Raw genomic sequence first — 18,397 nt, forward strand, 5'->3', positions numbered from 1 at the left:
AAGAGAGTTTTTTAAAAATTAAATTAGCTAGGAGGAGGGAAAAAGGAGAGTGGAGGGAAGAGGTAGAGAGAAACAAGTTCCTCTCACCCAGTCACCTAGCAGTGGAAAAAACAACAGTTAATTTTGGTCAACCTGAAGAAGGAGGTGGCAAAAGGGACACACATATATAATAATAGCAATAATAAAATAGAATAAAGTAAAAAACCCTAACAGTCAGTCTGCAGCTTGGACTGCTCCTGATTGGCTCTAAGCAGCCTGAGCAAAGACAGCCAATTGTAAGAAGTATCCAAAAAGAGAGAAAAAAAAAAAAACCTACAGGTAGTCTTTCCCAGGCAGGGGTGAGGCTCTGACTGATCAAGTATTTTGTCATTCAAACAGAGCTCCAGCTACCTAAAAAAGAAAGAGAATGAAAACAAAAAGGAAAATGCTTAGAATGACACCCCTGGTGAGCCAGGAATCTTGGTAAAGAAAATAACTCAGTGGGGAGCTAGGAAAATAGCTAGGAGTGGCTGTCCAGCCCCTGGGGGCTGGTTCTGGAGTGAGGTAGGGGTGTGCTTCAGAAATAATCAAAAGATATTCCTGTCTTTTTCCCCTTGGCCTCCATTTTCTAACCCAAGAATGGTGTCACCTTTAGGACCCCTTATTCATCCTCTTGCTGATGGCCCAGTATCCTACCCTATCCAGAGAATCCTAGGTCACAAGCTGCTCAGCCACTGCTTCCAAGTCACCATCTTGGCTCCATCCCCAACTTGGTATATATATATATATATATATATATATATATATATATATATATATATATATGATGTTATATATATATATATTTATTTATTTATTATTGAATATAGACCCAGAGAAATTGAGAGGGGAGGAAGAGATAGAGAGAAAGAGAGACACCTACAGCACTGCTTCACTCATGAACTTTCCCCTGTGCACGTGGGGACCAGAGGCCTTGCATGCTTAACCAAGTGTGTCATAGCCTGGCCTGGTAATTTGTTTTTTAACCAATTTAAATAAATTCAAGACACTTATGGAAGAAGGAAGGCACCTTTTGTCTAGGTTTATAAATTTGAGTGTGTGTAGACTCTCCTATGATGACTTTAGAAAATACTTATCTGAGCATTCAATTGCATACATTTTCATTCATTCATTCATTCATTCATTCATTCATCTGTCTGTACATATGTTATTTTATTATTATTTGCCACGTAGTATTCTAACAGCTAAAGTCAACAAAGCAAAATAATGATGTATACTGGGTTCAAAAGAAGAAAAATGAAGAAAGCTAACAATGAAGAAAAAATAAGGTCACAAATTCAGGTAAATAAGGAGTAAAATAAGGGATTATAGAAATTGATCTAAAATCTGTATTTTAGACAGGTACATTAAGGGATTCTAAAGCAGGCATCTGTAGAGAGTTTAAAAGACATGGGGAGGAAGGACATCAAAATATTTACCCAGATACTATCATTAGTACTCACACCAATTAGAATGGTTCTTGCAATTATTATTCACATTTAACAGATGGAAAAACTGAGTTTCAGAGCAAAGAAAAAATTTCCAAAGACATCACAGCTAATTAGAAACAGAATCTGACTCCAGATTTTGCCTTTTTTTCTATGAAACTTGTTAAGAAGCAGCGAAAACTGCAAACAGTCTGGCTGACTTCAGAGGCGCATCTCCCCCATGATACTAAATGTTGTCAGATATTCTCATTCTCACTCTTTGTCTCCTTTGAGATGCATAGCTCCAGAGACAGGCATAGCCCTTGGTTCTTTTCTCTCCAAGTCATATAAAGGACTGACAACTATCAGTTTGGATAGCCATAGGCCCTGCACCCTGGTCTTCATAAGTTATGGAATTTCACATTGGAAATGTGTAACAGTCTTGATGATATACTCGGGGACAGTGAGTGTGGGGAGGCACTCATGTATGCTCCCAGATGAAGTTTGGGAATGTCCCTACTCACTGGGTTTATAGACCTGTGCAACTGTTGATCTTCCTTCCTGGAAGTCAAACCTGCTTCATCTGCATCTCCATTGGTTCAGAACTTTCTCAGAATTCTGTTTGTCTGAAGAGCCTCTTCAGGCAGGTACACTGTGCCCGCTGATGATGATATCAACAATAATAGCAGTGATAATAAATACCCGAAACAGTGGTTGTCACATAATAAGCACTCCATAAATATTTGTTTAATATGGGGCTGTATGAATGAATAATTACAACTAACATTTCCGAGTACTTACTATATTCTAGATGTAAGCCTATTTCTCACAATCCTTCTACAAGATAGATAATATTTTTAGTCCCCTATATCACATAGGAGGGCATTGAAACTTAGAAAGGTCAACATATGCACTCAGGTTCAGAACTTGTGTCTGTCTGAGTTCAATGTCCATCTTCTCTATGATGGTTAATCACTGGGGAACAAGATTATATGATCATAATCTGCTCCCTCATCAGCTTTGCCCATCAGCACTGTCTAAAAAGCTCTTCAGGTTTACTGGTTATAGTAGATTAGCTTGTCTCAAATGACAGCACTGGCTCAGATAAAGACTGAGTTTTCTCCACCACTTTGACCACTAAATTTTAGACTCTTGGAAAGCTTATTTTTAGGACAACTGTAGAGCCAATGAGCCTCTTCAAGCCATCAGCTTCTTCAGACTTCTCCTCAACCTAGCCTAAAGTATCAATGACAGTGGTAGCTTATCTAATCAATGGCAGCTTTATAACAATCACATTGATATTTAAAATCCTATTCATCAGAAGGTAAGTCTATGTATCTACTCCTTGAATCTGAGTAGATTTATGACAACTTTGACCAAGAGAATAGGAAGAAGTTCTGTCATGCGACTTATAAGACTAGATTATTAAAAATAATACAACTTTCTTTATCCTTGGAACCTCTGAGCCAACATTTTAGGACTTCAAAGTGACCACTAGGGTCACCATGTTGTGAGAATGTCCAACCTACATGAAGAGGCAGTGCAGGAAGTCTAGTCAACAGCTTCAGCATGAGCCTGCATTTTAAGTCATGCTGACACATGTGTTAGACAAAAAAGCCTCCAAATATGTTGCATCACTCCTACCTGAGGATGCAAATATAGTAAAGCAGAAACAAAAATGCTCAGCTTTTGTGAGAAAGATGCTAATTATCTAAGGGGGTGGGGTGGGGACATAACTTTCTTGGTGGGTATGTGGTTAAACTATTCTCTTATAATTTTGTAATACTTGAAATCATTATTAAATCATTAATAAAAATTAATATTAAAAAGTTGTCCCTACTGTGCCCTGCTCATCTTTTTTACCCACAGAATCCACAAGCATAATATAATGGCTTTCTGTTATAAATCTTGAGATGACATATTATCCAGCAATAAACTATTGAAACACCATCTTCTTAGTATAACAGCACAGTATAGTCCAGCATTTAAATTCCCTGTTTGTGGACTCACAGAAAACAAGGTTTGCCATTCTGAACTATGCCATTTTTTGGAGTAGGGAGAGTTATTTCTTTCCCATGAGTTTTCCTTTCCTCATTTGTAAACTTGGAACACTTATAGTATTTTGATTGAAGGAGTATTATGGTGCTTAAATGAGGCAATGAATGAAAAATATACCTTTTGGGAAGAAGCTAGACAGTTTATTTTAGGTATATTCCATGTGGCCCATAAATTTAGTAATTTTTGCCTGAGCTCAACAGCTAACAAGCAAGTAGACTAACAGTATTGTTTGGGAAGATGGTAATAGAGTTGAGAATAGGACTAGAAGTCTGGATTAGGACAGAGAGTAGCTCCTAAATATAAGGAAAGTATATAAATACCATTAGCTGTTAACCCCATTGATCATTATTAAATTACCAATACTTTTCTTAAAAGGAAAATATACCTTGATGGAGCCTAGCTTATAGAAGTACTCAACAAACACATACTTTGATCATTAACTGTCAACTATAGAAGGTTTACATTATGAACTTCCTGTTCAGTTTTAGTTTCATTTCCATGGGAATGATTAGTTCCATATAGAAGCTGATACTTTTGAGATGATAGGGAAACCAGAATATGATGTTTTAGCCAGTAAGGCACATTAAAGATGTCAAGGAAAAGTCTCTCTCCTTACTTTACTACCTTTACAGAGTCCTGGATACCAAATTAGAAAGGGGTCTTGCAAGAGCTGCAAGTGCATTCTCCAAATACCTTCCACTTGAAGCAAATCTTTAAAAAAAAATGTGGCAGTTCTAAATGCCATCCTTTCCCAGTTTGTTTTGCCCAGGGTGTGGCCACCTTAAGAGCCCAGAAGAGAGAGCCTGCTGCTGAGAGTTTTCCCTGGGAGCACCTGGGGGTGAGTGAGTTCCTGGGAGGAGAGGGAGGAGAGGCAATTGAGGGCAGGAATCAGCTCAGGTGGTTGTGGTGGGACAGGAATCACCACAGAGGTAAAATGACAGGCGAGTCTTAGAAAAGCAATGGCATGGGAGTGCTTTTTCATGATCAGAGAAAATAGAGATTTAGAATTTGAGAGCTGGAAGAAGCAACATGCTTAGCTTATAGCTTGTCTAACTTTCACCATTTTAGAAATGAGAAAATTGAGGACTTACAGAATGAGGATGGTAGGGGATTGAAACTGAAAGTTTATCTACATAAATTTGCTATGAAGATTTCTTGACAGCTTCACCACTTCATAGCCATTGGATTCTCTGGAGTAAACAAAGTCTTTCTCTTACTGATAAGGAGACTAAGGATCAAAGAAGAAGCATCTTGCTGAGAAGGTAACTTAAAACCTAACCTTGGATCTAGGCCTTTAGATCCTGGGTTTGTGTTTGCCTCTGTCCATCTCACCTCTCTATGTGGGTCCCCCCAGGGCTCTCCATCTCCATGGGCATTGGTGGTAGAGACTGGGGGCCCTGGCAAAAAGGGTAGAGTATGCGGAGAGGAAGGAAGCACACAACCAGCTCCGGGAGAAGCCTCATACTTTGTTGAGGGGTACAAGCAGATAGATATAACCAAAAGGTTTGAGAGAGGGTAAGATAATCATTAAGCTATACACACAATACAGAGTTACATCTTGCTCTGCCAGGTGCTTGATCTTAGCTGGGAAGTTACCATATAGGATCGGGTCATAAGCTCACAATACATAGGTAAGCTTTTTTTCTCTAAGGGTGGTTTACAAACACCTCCAGGCAGGGAGGGGAGGGGGCAGTGGAACAAAGCCAGGATATTTGTGGTGGGTTTTGGTTGGCCATACACAGTAATTCATGGCTCTTGTTCAAAGCGAATGGGGAAGCATGTACAGGAAGTTACCCCATCTGGAAAAGCCCATCCATCATAAGTTCATGAGGTCAGGAGGACCTACCTAATGCCTCCCACCCCCACCTGGAAGCGGGGGTCTAGGGGCCAACCCTCTCAGTCTCTCATGGAAATAATGGCTTGGACTTCCCAGAAGTGGGTCATTTCCCCACATCTCTACACACATAATATATGGAGTGTTAGAGTAAGAGCTTATCCTACTAGTATATTGTCCAGAAATTCACAAAGCAAGAAAATTTTGTAAAGAACTTTCTTAATTATTGTGTGTTTGTGTGTGTGTGTGTGTGTGTGTGTGTGTGTGTGTGTGTGTGTACATGGGCAATGAGAGTAGAAATGTATGTGAACTGGGAAGCTGAAATTTTAATGAGGAAAGAATGGCATTTCATGGAAGAAGAAATCAGTGACCCCAAAAGGGTCAAATCACTTTCTAACTAGTTGAAGGCATATAGCTAGTGTGTAGAAAGGAGCTGAGTTGGGGACACAAATAAGCCCAGATTCACCTCTTAGCCTAGACCTTTCCCTGCCAAGAATGCTAGGATTGTTGAAATTTCCATGTTTCATATGTAAGATGGGCAGTTAAAATGACCATTTTATAGAGTTGCTTTGTGGATTAAATATAAATTTCCTTGCTAAAAGGAGAACCCAACACTCTAAGCAGTGCTCTGTGGTCACAGGTTCTATGAAAAGAATGTGATTTCTCAATGGAAACTATATAACAGCCTTAGTAGGTCCTTATTTCTCATTTTGAACTAAAACATCCATGCAGCTTAGAGTTTCAATCTTTCTCCTATTTTGGGAATGTTCTCGGTTGATGTGTCCTTGCTAGTCATGCATGTATGGTTTGTCCATGTCCAGAAGCCATAGTTAAATGCAAAGATGATCTTTGCAGATAAGCCAAGTCATTCAGAATTTCCCCAGGATTTCCACACCAGAAATAGAGGAAATGCCTCAGTCTCTTTCTGTTAGGGTTCATGGAAGAAGGGTGATGAAGCTATAGTCCTCTGTGCCTGATGAGGCAGAATGGAAGAAAATGGAAGTCACTTCCAGAATTGAGAGAGTCAAGGGGAGTTGTAGTTCTGGTTAGGGGGAATCTCTATAGTTTTCAGGTGTGCTTGTGATATAAACAAACTTTTACTCAAGTTTTCAAGATACCCACTGTAGCTAAGTGAATTATTCCCTTCTTACTTTAGTGATTTGTATCTTACAAAGCAAGTCTCTTTGGCTTGAGTTCAGCCATCATTAAGGTTTCTGTATCCTTCTTCCAACTTCATTTGTAATGAATTATTTTTAATGAGTGTGAAAGAAACTAGAGCATTGTTCCATCATGTGTGGTGTTGGGTATCACACACTCAAGGCATGTACTTTATTACTGAGTCAACTCCCAGAGTTGCCTGTTGTGACTCTTGAATGTTGACTAAAATATCTACTAAAATTTCATATTTGGACCTTATAAAATGAAGACAAGTGTGACTTTCAAGACTCCTGGATAGTAAGTCAGTGATAAAGAATTTCTAAAGTCTTCATATGTTCTGCAATTATGTCCTAAACCCAAGAGTTAATATTTAATAACACATTTTCCCAAAAATTAAATAGCATTTAAAAGTTCATAGCTAGAGATTGGTACCTGTACTAAACATCTACTTCTCCTGGTAAGGATTTTTTTCTTTCTTTTTATTTGATAGGATAGAGAGAAATTGAGAGGGAGAGAGAGGGAGAGAGGGGGGGGGAGGGAGAGAGAGAGAGAGAGAGAAAGAAGCACTGCTCAGATCTGGCTTATGTGAAGCTGAGGATTAAAATTGTGACTGAGCTCTTTTCTTCACTTTTGCTTTGTTACATATACGTCTGATCCTGAATTCCCGTTTGAACACGCAAGCACTCTTCTGCCTTGAGACGTTCAGCCTCATAAGCAAGGTCAATGATACGCTTACCAGCAGGACCTGCTAAACTCTGCAAACATGTACTAAGTGTAGCCCCAACCTATGTTGTAACATGAACGATAAATGCTGTTTTTCTTTTTTAATTTGGTGTTAGGGAATGTATTTAGGCCTTAGCATGTAGGTGATACTGTTGAACCTCCTCCTGTCCTCCCTGTTTGTTTGTTTGTTTGTTTGTTAGTTTTTGATACAGTGAGACAGAGGCAACAAAACAGACCAAGTGAAGAAAAGAGCTCAGTGAAGAAGGAGAGGAATATTTAATTTGACAGAAGGAGTAGAAAAATGACATTAACTGGAACGGATGTTTGTGCCAGTACAACAGTTTTGAGGCTGCCAAGGGGGCATTTAGGGGTAAAAAGAACAGGATCTGTTATTTATATTACCTTTTACCACTTGGTAAAAGGAAAAGAGAGGCAGAGCACTCAAATGAATCTACTTAACCATTGACACCTATATGGGGTGAAAGTGAATGTTTCATCCCCAGATATATTCAAGAAGAATATAAATTCCCACCTACAGATTCTTTACAGATAGAAGTTAATAGAAAGAGGGACAGATATACCCCTTTCCCATATTTTGGAGCTACTCTCTTCCCTGATCCAGCTTTCTGGTAATTTTTGCAGCCATGGCATCGTCTCCCCAGACAATAACTTAGATCCACCTGTATATCAGATTTCAGGCTCAGGGAAAAAAACAAAACAGTATATCCACAGGCCCTTTAGAATATAACTAAAATATTCCTGCTAGCTATCTACAAAATAGAGGACCCCCCAACTCTTTATCTGAACTATTCCAGCCTTTAGGTCCATGATTGGTCAACAATCTGTTTGGCTTTGTATGTTAACTCTCTTTTCAGCCACCAGTCTCCAGATGCTAGCAAGATCCTAACTATACTTCCCTGGACAGACAACCCCACCAATGTGTCCTGGAGCATCACTTCCCCAGAGCCCCACCCTACTAGGGAAGGAGAGAGGCAGGCTAGGAATATGGATGGACCAGTCAATGCCCATGTTCAGTGGGGAAGCAATTACAGAAGCCAGACCTTCAACCTTCTGCATCCCACAATGACCTTGGGTCCATAATCCCAGAGAGATAGAGAATGGGAAAGCTATCAGGCGAAGAGATGGAATCCGGAGATCTGGTGGTGGGAATTATGTGGAGTTGAACCCCTCTTATCCTCTGGTTTTTTCAATGTTTCCTTTTTATTAAAAAAAAGAAAGAAAGAAAGAAAGAGGGACAGAAAAGTGTCTCCTAGTTCTGAGGGTCCATATTCTTATGGCTATGTGATTATCTTTATCAATCTAACAGGCACAAATGATTTGTTTAGTCACTGAGAGATGTAGACAAACTCCAGTCCTCAATACAAATCACCTTAATTTTGCAGAAAGCTGTCTATTTTCTTTTTTTTTAAAATTTTTTATTTAAGAAAGGATTAATGAACAGAAACATAAGGTAGGAGGGGTACAACTCCACACAATTCCCACCACCCAATCCCCATAACCCACCCCCTCCCATGGTAGCTTTCCCATTCTCTAGCCCTCTGGGAGCATGGACCCAGGGTCATTGAGGGTTGCAGATGGTAGAAGGTCTGGCTTCTGTAATTGTTTCCCTGCTGAACATGGGCGTTGACTGGTCGGTCCATACTCCCAGTCTGCCTCTCTAGCTGTCTATTTTCTAAAGTGCTCACATCTATTATCTCTCTGAGGGGCCCTGAAAAGGACTATGAAACCTGCAAAATGCCAGGCGCACATGGGATAGCACTGCTTTTTGTCGTTATTATTTTTATTTATTTATTTTCATCCTAGTGTTTATTTACATAGTATTGGTCAGCTAAATAGATGAAGGCAACTGAAGTGTCCTTCAGCAGTTGATCGACTAAGGAAGACATGATCCTTTTGTACAATGGAATACAATTTAGTTATAAACAGATGGATTTTGGGACAGGTGGTGGTGCACCTGGTTAAGCACACAGAGCACTAAGCTCAAGGACACACGTAAAGATCTGGGTTCAAGCCCCTGATCCCCACTTGCAGTGCAGGTGTCTATCTTCCTCCTTCTCTGTTTCCCCCCCCCCAATTTTTTCTGTCCCATAGCATAAAATTAAAAAAAAAAAGTAAAAAATAGCCACCAGGAATGGTGGATTCTTAGTGCCAGTCAGCACTGAGTCCCAGTGATAGCCCTGGATTGAAAAAAAAAAAAAGAAAAGAAAAGAAAAGGAAAGATGGATTTTGGCATTCAGAAAAATGGGAGGAACTTGAAGGGATTATGCAAAGTGAGAAAAGTCAGTAGGGAGAAGACAAGTGTTGTTGTGTGCAACATAAAGATATTAAACTGACAGACAGGATGAAGCAAAAGGAATGACCCGTGGGCATGGGCAGCAGAACTGGGGTAGAAGCTATGAGCATGGGGGAGGGGAGACAAGAGGGAGGTTGTAAATAAAATGGTGTGGGTTAGGATTTTTTTTTTAATGTGACAAAGGGATATAATGAAATAATATATAATGAAATATATATAATATAATATAATAATATAATAAAATATATAATATAATATATAATATAATATAATATAATATAATATATTATATAATATATAATATATATTATATATTATATATAATGAAATCACACAGGAGTCAAGTCAGTCTCAGATCTCTTTCTTCTTTGTCCCCGTTTACCCTTATCCTTTCTGTGCGAGTCTCATCCTCTCAAGCTCTCTTTTCCCTTGATGTGGAGCCAAGGGTACATGTAGCTCTAAGTTAGGGCTTTACAGTTTTCTAAGTGTAGGAAGAAAAGGACTTTCCTTACCAGGTCCACTTAGAAAAACTTGTGGGATAGCTCTGACAGGAAGATTTGGGAAGCTATTACTTCCCCATATGGGTCACTCAGGTATCACTGTGACTAGAGGGAGCAAATTGTTTTCCTAGAAACATCTCTAGTGAGTGGTGACTCCATTATCCATGTCTGCTATAACAAATACTACACAGCCAGTGGCTAAAAAAAAAAAACAAGATAAATATATCGTCTTATATTTCTGGTATCTTAAAGTTCAAAATCAGATGATGGGTGTTCTGGAGTCTTGGCAAGGCACAGTCATTTCAGAAACTTTGGATGACAATCAGCTCCTTGTCTCTTGCAGCTTTTGGTGGCTGCCAGCATTCCCTGACCATGGCAGCAGCATTCTAGTTGTCAAGCCCAGCATTTTCTTTCTTTTTTAAATTTATTTATTGGGGAATTAATGTTTTACATTCGACAGTAAATGCAATAGTTTGTACATGCATAGTATTTCTCAGTTTTTCATATAACAATACAACCCCCACTAGGTCCCCTGTCATCCTTCTTGGACCTGTATCCTCCCCCCCAACCCACCCCAGAGTCTTTTACTTTGGTGCAATACAAGAGATAATAATATATTCTAGCCTGCTCCACCACTCTGAAGCTTCCCCCCCTGCAGGTGGGGAGCAGGGTCTCAAAGCAGGCTCCTTGTGCTTGGTTAACATGTGCACTCAACCAGATGTTCCACTGCCGAGCCTCAACAGGCTGATTGTTAATGACTCCATCTTGCTGGAGATACCAGGAAGGAAGGCACTGTGTCCCTACTTATTAAAGGAGGGAGGCGCTGGAGCTGCTTTGTGTGCCACAGCTGGCAATTTTGCTGTCTCTCTAGCACAGTGGTTTTGGAAACTGACTTCTTGGTTTCTGAGTCTCTGAGGCAGAAGCCTGAAGCTTGAGTTCCTATTACCAACTGCCAATGCGACAAGCTACCAGCAGAGGGCAGCTGTGGGAAGCCATCCAAGGACAGCCCTCCCAGCCTCCACCCTCAACCCCACCCCCATTAGAACTAATTAAGCCACAGGAGGCAAGAGGCAAGTGCATTTCTGTGTGGTGAAAGCAAACAGATCTACTCCTGGGTTTTTCTTTGCAGGGCATCCGCAGGGAAAAACTGTCTATGGGTTTTCAAGAAGCAGACTGGATGGTGCCAGAGGTGACTGCCTGCAAAAGAACATAGAACACAGGGGCCAGGCCCTAGGGCGTCTTCCCTACCCCTCCTCACCCAGCTTGGCCAAAAGAATAAGGAGAGTCTGGCCCAGCGTGAGAGATCTGTGAGACAATAGAGAGATTAGAGCCAAAGAAGCTGTTTGTTAAAAGGGACAAAAAGATTCTGACATACATAGGATGCTTACTTAGCCTTACCTATCCTGTTTTATTTTGTTTGTTTTGCTTTGGCTTCAGGGTTATTTCTGGGGCTCCGTGCCTGCACTACGAATCTCCTGTTCCTGGAGGTCCATTTTGTTACCCTTTCCATTACTGTTCTTGGATAGGACAGAGATAAATCGAAAGAGGAGGGGAAGACAGACACCTGAAGACCTGCTCCCCAGTAGGTAGGGAGCCAGCCCAGGGCTTGAACTGAGATCCTTATGCAGGTCCTTGCGCTGCTTCGTGCCATGTGTGGTGTGCTTAACCCACTGTGCTACAACTTGCTCCCCCGTCCCCGTGTTCTTAAAACATAATGAACTACAAAAACATTTTGGGTGACCTCACTGGCTGGCTTTCAGTGCTAAAGTCCAGGACAATTCAACAGGACACTGGATATTTATATATAATGTATGCACATTCAGGGGAGTCGGGCAGTAGCGCAGTGGGTTAAGTGCAGGTGGCGCAAAGCACAAGCACCGATTTAAGGATCCCAGTTCTAGGCCCCAGGTTCCCACCTGCAGAGGAGTCCTTTCACAGGCGGTGAAGCAGATCTGCAAGTGACTATCTTTCTCTCCTCCTCTCTCTATTTCTTTCTGTCCTATTCAACAACAATGACATCAATAACAACAACAACAATAAAACAAGGGCAACAAATTGAGTAAATAAATGTTTTTAAAAATTAAAAAACAAAAGTGTGCACATTCACAAGCACCCATATGGATGGAGCACAAACACACATATCAACTAAATTGCATTAAATGTTTCTCAAGGCCAGGCCTGAATATCAGCACAAATCTGCACTGCATTGATCAAACCAGTCAACCATTTCTAATCTTCATTTCCTTATTTGCGAAATGGAAGTCTTCTTTCTTTTGTTTTGCTTCATTTTATTTTGCTGAGCTGGAGCCTGCTTATGCATATATGATTTCACTGTTCAAAGTCACTTTTTTCATCCAGACAGAGAGACAGAGGGAAGAAGACAGAGAGACAGCACAGTACTAGACCATCCCCCGACACTTTGGCACTGCCATGTGGTACTATGGCATAAACTGGGGCCTCAGAGAGCATGCCCAGGTAGCTTTCTCTCACCCTAGCTTCACTCCCTAGCCTTGTTCGTTTTTGTTTGCAAACAGGGTTGTTACTGGGTTTCAATACGTGCCTGAGGATTACTAACTGATACAAGTGGTGCCTCTCTCTCTCTCTCTTTCTCTGTCTCTCATAGAGACAGAAACAGTTGGGGGGAGAAAGGGGGAGCAGCATTGACCCACTGCTCATGAAACTTCACCTCTGTAGTGTGAATTGGAAGTTTGAATGGTCCACCACATGGTCCCTGGCCGGTATTTGTTTGTTACGTCATCAAGCTAGGGAGCATTAGGTGCTTACTCAGAAGTTGAGGTGCCAAGTCATGTTTACCCAAGGAATCTTGGGATTTGCCCTTATTTCTTTTACCAAGACCTCAGTTTTTATAAGAAGCATTGACCAGGTAGCCCTGTCCTTGTCTCTGTCCCCAAACCAACATCTCCCAGGGATGCTCTCATCTATGGAACAATATTGGTTTTTTTTTTATTGCACATGGTCCTTTTATTCTCTGCAGCCCCCCCCCCCCCAAATCCCTTTGCAGACCAGAGGCTCAGGTCCCGCAGGGAACTTTTATCTACAGTCTTGAGACTGACAGTGATAAATAGCAACACCGGGGTAGTAGTTCTAGACAGATGATGCTGATGTGAAAGACTCAGGATAGAAATGTAATGTGGGTGTTGAGTCATAAGCTAGCTATCAGGTTGACTTCCAGTTACTGCTGGGTTAGGAGGACATATGTGGTGATTTAAAGGTCCCGAGATGTCCTTGTGGCTTATGGAGAGCTTCTGGCTGGACGGATATATCTGGGTAAAGGGCAGAAACTTCCTAGAGGAAGCTGTCACTTCCTCCAGTTCTGCACATCTCCCAGGCGGAGCTGGGCAAAAGAAGTGGCCAGCTTCAGCGCCTCCTGTAGACAGCCCACATTTTTGCCTGTAGCCTGACTGGACACATCTTTGCCACCACCTTTGCCATCCATCAGGCCTGATACTTGCTGCACCCACTCACTGGCTTTCAGGCCCCGATTGGCTACATTCTGGGGGACTTGACATAAGCAGGTGATCTTGCTGGTCTCATTATCCACTGTGAAAAGCATGGCAGATGTCGGGGGGAATGTGTCTTGAAGAGCTTCAAGGCTCCATGGTTCCATGGCTGCCAGTCCTTTGCAACATCGCCCCGCCAGATATTCATCGGGATGCAGCATCATCTAAGTTCATTTCCCACGTCTACGCTCGGCCGGACCTGCCAATATATGCAGATATCTTCACCCACCCTGTCCAACGCTTGACGTCTCGTCACCCAATCTGGTCCCCTACGCCTACACTGAACTTCTCTGTTCCAGACTCTTGTAAACAGAGTTGGCAGTCAGCTGAGGTAAAGAACAAACACCTCATCACAGACCCCTGCAAGCGTCAACCCGGCTTTGACCTAGCACGTTATGATTGGGCCCTACTCAATCGCTATCGAACAGGCCATGGCCGGTGCGCCGCTATGTTCCATCACTGGGGAGCCACAGTCGACCCGAACTGCCCCTGCGGCTACAGACAGACTATGACCCACATAGTCAATGACTGCCACCTCTCCAGATTCAAAGGAGGTCTCGAAACTTTACATCAGGCTCAACCTGACGCTGTTGACTGGCTACGGAAGAAGGGCAAACGCTAGAAGAAGAAGAAGAAGGCTTCATTCAGAGCCTTGGCTGAAGCACCACTCTCCATCTCCAGGATGGCAAGGGCTTGATTGGGATTGCTGTCAATGAGCTGCTTTGTCTTCTCCAACACTCACTTCTGGACATTGGCTTTGCTAGCATGGTCTAGGTCATCCATGATCTTCTTCAGAGATTTTAGGTTCTCTCGGAACTCATCCTTCTGCCACTGAGGGATGACTGCAGTAGCCAGGGCCTCACCAAGGTCAGCAATTTCTTTCTGTACATCCTTGTTTGGTGCAGTCTGAGCCTTCACTTTGGCCTCCATGACAGATAGAGACTGCTTCAAGCTCTCTGCTTTCCTGAGGGCCTTCTGAGCTTCTGCCCCTGAGACAGCTACAATCCTCCGGATGCCTTTGGCAGTAGCTTCTTCACTCACAATCACAAATGCTGCTGCATGACTGGAATTCTGCAGGTGTGTTCCCCCACAGAACTCAACAGAAGTGAGGGAGCCAGCAGGACTGGAGGGGTCATCCAGGAGCTTGGACACAGGGACCCCAATGGAGACAACTCGTACAGGGTCAGGATAGGTTTCATCAAACACTGCCTGCAGGCCCTGGATGGCTTTAGCAGCTGCCAGAGGGCAATCCTGAGTATAGACAGGCTTGGCAGCCTCAATCATTCCATTAGCAATCTCTTCAGCCTTCATGATCTGCTGGCTGGACATTGCTCCCTTTGCAGTGAAGTCAAACCGAAGGTGGTCAGGAGCAACAAGGGAACCTCTCTGGTCAGCTTCTCCAAGAACAGAGCGCAGGGCAAAGTTCAGAATGTGGGTAGCTGTGTGGTTGCTCATGACAGGTATCCATCAGGGCTCATCTGTGAACAGCTGGACCTGATCCCCCACTTTCAGGTTGCCATAGATTGTTCCTATGTGCAGCACATACCCTCCTTGCACCTGAACATTCTTCACTGTAAACTCCATTTTATCTCCACTGCTGTCATCCACCTTCACCAGGTAGCCTTCATCATAGGTCTGACCTCCTTGCTCGGCATAGAAACAGGTCTTGTCCAGCACAACCCCACACTCTTGGCCTGTGGACACCTCTCCCACAAACATCTTATCCCTGCTCAAAGCCATCACTGTAGCCAATGTGCTCTCAAACACATAGCTACCACTGGAATCTGAATGGTAATTATATTTTGGGGAATCATCTGTTGCTTCCAGATCCTTTTCCCGGAGCTCCTCAATAGCATAAATATCCAGCATGATGTGGTCTTCCCCACCAGCTCTCTTGCCTTGCGACTTCAACTGGGCCAACTTTCTCTCCTCTTCAAAGCCATCCATATCAACCACCATGCCCTTCTCTTCAGCAATTAGTCCAGTGAGATCCACTGGAAATCCATAGGTGTCATAAGCCAAGCAGTGTCTGTCCCCAGGAATAGTCTTGCTGTCTCCCGGGCTCTGAATTTTTCTGTCTAGGATGTGACGCCCTCTACTGAGAGTCTTAAGAAACTGCACTTCTTCATTAATGATGTCCTTCACCATATCTGGGTCCTTCTTTAGCTCAGGAAATGCATCTCCCAGAGACTGGACAACAACATCTACTAATGTAGCAAAGAAACCTCTGTTGGCATTGAGTTTTTCATGAGAGTATCAAACAGCCCGGTGAAGAATCCATCTCAACACATACCCTTGTCCTGTATTATCAGGTCAACCACCATCGGCCAGTGCCACCATGATAGTGTGAGCATGGTCTGCCAGTACTCGGTAGGCCATGTCGATCCCATCAGTATCCTCAGCACCAACCTTCCCAGTGTATGGCCGGGCACCTGTGTCCTTCTGAACGGCTTCAAAGTAAGGAACAAAAAGTTCAGTGCCATAGTTAGACATCTTATTCTGCAGCACAAAAACCAGTTGCTCCAGGCCCATCCCTGTGACAATGCTTTTCTTCATTCAAAATGCCATCAGTTTCCCTGTTATACTGGATGAACACAAGGTTCCAGATCTCCAACACATTAGGGTCATCCTGGTTGACAAGGTGTGCGGCCTCCCTACCACCAATTCGGTCATAATGGATCTCACTGCAGAGACTACATGGGCCTGTGTCACCCATTTCCCAGAAGTTATCTTTCATGTTTCCAGGGAGGATTTTGCTGTCATCCAATCCCTATTTTGCCAGATTTGTTTGCACTCCAGGTCTGGCTCTAAGCCAGCTGCTTCATCCCCACCAAAGTAAGTAACATAGAGTCTTTCAACTGGAATGCCAAATTCTTGGGTGAGATGTTCCAGAGCCATCTTACAAGCCAATTCCTTGAAGGAATCTCCAAAAGACCAGGAGCCCAACATCTCAAAAAATGTGTGATGGTAGACATCTTTGCCCACGTCATCCAGGTCATTATGTTGTCCCCCAGCTCGGATGCATTTCTGGGTATTCGCAGCTCTGTTCAGCTTTGCCATAGGATGAGATGGGTCGATAGTGTTCAGGAAGATGGGTTTCAACTGGTTCGTGCCTGCATTGGCAAAGAGCAAACTGGGATCATCCAATGGGATGGTGGCAGATGAGTGAACATAGGTGTGCTCCTTCCTTTTGAAGAAATCTATAAATCGCCGCTGGATTTCACTTGCTGTTAGTGTTGAGTCCATTTTGAAAGTAACCCTGCTCACCCAGATGCGCAGCTGTGCCCTGGATTTTTTTTTCAAGATTTAAAAATTTTTTAATATATTTACTTATTTTCCCTTTTGTTGCGCTTGTTTTTATTGTTGTACTTATTATTGTTGTTGTTATTGATGTTGTCATTAGATAGGACAGAGAGAAATAGAGAGAGGAGGGGAAGACAGAGCGGGGAGAGAGATAGATACCTGCAGACCTGCTTCACCACTTGTGAAGTAACTCCCCTGCAGGTGGGGATCCTGGGGCTTGAGCCAGGGGCTGGGACCGGGGGCTCAAACCAGGATCCTTATGCTGAGCTTTGCACCATGTGTGCTTAAACCACAGCGCTACTGCATGACCTCTACAATATCGGAATCTTCATCTCAACATGTTTATGATTTTCTCCTTCAGAGCACAAAAATATTGAATATGCAGTTTCTTTTTTCTGTCCTCCGTTTACACTTAAATTTAGCAATGAATACAGGCATGTCATAAACATCTTTTTATATGGCACAGAATATTTCCATATGTGCCTCTTGGTACCTCTCTCATTCAATGTTTAGTCCACCCTCTTTTTGAACTACTATAAATAATACTTCAGAAAAAGAAATCTTCATGAGCATATCTGTTCCTTATTTTAGGAAGGTTTTTTTTTTTAGAAAAATATTGCAGAAATCCAATTACTAAAATTAAATCATATTTTAAGACTCTCTATGTACATCACAAAACAATTTTCCCAAACAGTTGCCATAGTTTACATGTCTACCAGCAGTGTATGAGAGTCTTTATATTATCATCCTATTCTCAAAAGCAATGGACATTCATTTCTTGTTTTGGCTTCATTTTTTAAAATGTTGATACTTTTTATTTATTGAATAGAGAGGGAAATTAAGAGGGAAGAGAGAAGAGGGAGACAAAGAGAGACATCTTCACCACTCATGAAGCTTCCCTCTGCAGGAGGGGAATGGGATCTTTTTTTATTTTTTATTTATAAAAAGGAAACATTGATAAAACCATAGGATAAGAGGGGTACAACTCCACACAATTACCACCATAAAACTCTGTATCCCATCCCCTTCCCTGATAGCTTTCCTATTCTTTAACCCTCTCGGAGTATGGACCCAGGGTCATTGTGGGAGGCAGAAAGTTGAAGGTCTGGCTTCTGTAATTGCTTCCCCACTGAACATGGGCATTGATTGGTCCATCCGTACTCCCAGCCTTTCTCTCTTTTTATCTAGTGGGGAAGGGCTCTGGGGAAGAGGAGTTCCAGGACACATTGGTGGAATTGTCTGTCCAGGGAAGTCTAGTTGGCATGACCCTAGCATCTGGAACCTGGTGGTTGAAAAGAAAGTTAACATACGAAGCCAAATAAATTGTTGACCAATCATGGACATAAGGGCTGGAATAGTGCAGATGAAGAGTTGGGGGCTCTCCATTTTGTAGACAGCTAGTAGGCATATTTTAGTTATATTCCAAAGAGCCTGTGGCTATACTAGTTTTTTTTTTCCTTCTGCACTGCTGGTGGGAATGTAAATTGACTTCATTTTTGTTAATTTAATAGGCAAAGAGTAATCTCTGACACTTTTAAATA

The 18,397-nt window shown here is 42.3% G+C and overlaps 1 pseudogene; it reads right to left on the minus strand.

Annotated features, from left to right (window-relative positions):
• Window positions 1-13,274: 13,274 nt before the first annotated feature.
• On the minus strand, window positions 13,275-16,834 carry LOC103118732 (alanine--tRNA ligase, cytoplasmic-like; annotated as a pseudogene).
• Window positions 16,835-18,397: the final 1,563 nt, after the last annotated feature.

The sequence above is a fragment of the Erinaceus europaeus genome, chromosome 10 (genome assembly GCF_950295315.1).
Source record: "Erinaceus europaeus chromosome 10, mEriEur2.1, whole genome shotgun sequence".
In the NCBI taxonomy this organism is placed as follows: domain Eukaryota; kingdom Metazoa; phylum Chordata; class Mammalia; order Eulipotyphla; family Erinaceidae; genus Erinaceus; species Erinaceus europaeus.